Raw genomic sequence first — 2,364 nt, 5'->3', positions numbered from 1 at the left:
GTCCCCCTCCCTTTACTGACGTAATTACCCAGTCTTGTCGGTATCCTTTAGATAAAGTCAACTACTCCTCACTCTATCTTTAGTTATAGTAGAATTTTTGGTATGAAATTGTAATTTACTGTATGATATAGGAGGATGGTTTGTAATCGTACAAGCTTATACGGTGTATTCAATATTTTGCTACGTAGTCTACATAAAACATTTCAAAGTGACATACCTCATCTACCTACCTACCTACCTACCTACATACACTACAAAAAATCTTTTTTCTTATTTTTCTCGTTTTCTTGTTTTTTCTTACAAAGAGAAAAAGTTTCTTGTAGAAAGAAAGGTTGAGAAAAATCAAGAAACCTCCCGTAAAACCTTTGTTTGCTAATTCCTACACAAAGATTTTTATTCTTGTTTATCTTAACTAAAGAAAATATTTCTGATATAATGATCAGTGAGCAAGAATGTTCAAGAAATTAAAGTAAAACTTTCTTTACCAAGCTTTACACAAGATTTTCTTCTTGTTTGTTCAAATGGAAAATATTGCAGAATCTATCCTGAAGATTATTATTCTTGCCACATGCCAGTTTTTTCTTTAGGATTTGTTTTTACCAGAATAACATTCTTGAACTTTCTTGTTGTCTCAATGTAGAAAGCCTGAGAAACGTAATTCTTGGTTTTCATGCTTTAACTTAAGAAAATGCAATAGTTTTTTATCACTTTCTTAACCAAATACTGTTCAAGAAAGAAAAGAAGAAAAAGAAAATCAAAAAATTGCCAAACAACTTATAACTAGCATTAAATTCTTAAAGGTTCTTGTTATCTTTATCCATAAAGTTTAAGAAAGACGCTTCTTGTTTTTCTTGATTATATGTAAGATTAGATATTAGCATATTTTCTGAACTCACTTGACTGAATACTAATAAGAAAAGCAAGAAATTATGAAACAAGCTATGACTAGCATAAAATTCTTGAATGTTATTATGTTTCCTAATCTTATCAAGAAAATTTAAGAAAGAAGATTTTTGTTTTTCTTTATGATATTTAATGAAAACAATCAAAGTATAATTTTCTCCTTATATTCTCGACAACACTACGTTTAAACAATTGGAGCATCAAGATAAGAAAATTAATTTAGAACTATCATCGATTTTCTTTTGTTTTCCCAATACGAGAGTTTAAGAAAGATTTTCTTGCAATAAGAATCTTCCTTTTGCTAAGGATCATGGGAAATTACTCCCATCATCCTTTGCTGCTATTTTGAACCGGGAGTGACAGTTTCAAGTCACAGTGCTCCAGCTCTGTAGTTTTTTGCCTCAGATGTCCATTAGTTCTTACATTGACAGGGAACAAATATGTTGTGTTTCGTAAAGACGATTTTCTGCATCATGTGGGACCTTGCATACAACGTGGCTAGCTTTTTAAGAGTTCCAAAATGCTACTGAAGCCAAGGCCAAGCCGGATGCCCCCCTCCCCCATGCAGGTATGTTAGCCATCTTACTTGGAATACGTTTTCCAAAGCTACTATTTCTGTAGATGTATATCATAAATCCAAACAGTAATTACAGAATATGTAAATAAAGTGCATGAGATTCTGCACAATACTATGAATTGACTATAATATTCGCAAGGAAGTAAATGTATGTATAGAGATGTTGGCCTTTACAGGGGGAGGGGGGCGATATAAGGATTGATGATCATTCATGGTCTTTGTGTGTTGTTCTAGGCTCAGTAACCTGCTGCTACAAAGAGGATGTTCCCATCTCAACTTTGGAAAAGCCTTTAACAAGAAGAAGTCCTCATTTTAATTACAACAATGACAACATTGTAGCTCTAATGATTTTATAAGGACAATTAGTTATAGTTGGCTGCACGGTACTGTATCAGGAAAAGTCAATGTCAGTAAGCAAGTGTAGATACCAAATCGTTGTTTTTTAAAAATCTTTTGAATGAGTAATAGAGGAAAACACCACAAAACTTCTATGAACCATATTGATAATAAACATGATTGGCATGTATTGACATAACTGCCAAAGTGTCAACATTGAGTTGTTTGTACTCTTTATATAAGAATGTTAATCTTAGTATACGAAAATGATTCTAGATTTGTAGTTGCAAGAAATTTAGTCTTGAAGACAGAATGGTATTGCAGGCACAAAAACCTTAATCTTCATGCAAGAAAGCGATTCTTTCGCAAGAGGGCGCTTCCAGGTCCGGTCACGGTTGAAAGGCTCTCCCATATTGGGGGTTGCAAACTTCAGTTTTTAAGTACTTTTTGTTTGCCATCGATCGTCAATCGAGGTGAAGTGTTGCAGATGAGTGTCTATTCCATCTTCTACGACCCTTTTTTTGCAGAGAAGAACTCATTTTGCTGAC

The 2,364-nt window shown here is 33.5% G+C and overlaps 1 protein-coding gene across 1 annotated transcript in view; it reads left to right on the top strand.

The window, feature by feature from the left end:
- LOC118415599 (von Willebrand factor D and EGF domain-containing protein-like) overlaps window positions 1-2,364 on the top strand; it is a 31,628-nt gene that overhangs the window by 5,875 nt on the left and 23,389 nt on the right. The window lies entirely within an intron of this gene.

The sequence above is a fragment of the Branchiostoma floridae genome, chromosome 5, assembly GCF_000003815.2.
Source record: "Branchiostoma floridae strain S238N-H82 chromosome 5, Bfl_VNyyK, whole genome shotgun sequence".
NCBI lineage: Eukaryota > Metazoa > Chordata > Leptocardii > Amphioxiformes > Branchiostomatidae > Branchiostoma > Branchiostoma floridae.
Note: the sequence above shows the minus strand (reverse complement) of the source record. Positions and strands in the feature narration are given on the sequence as shown.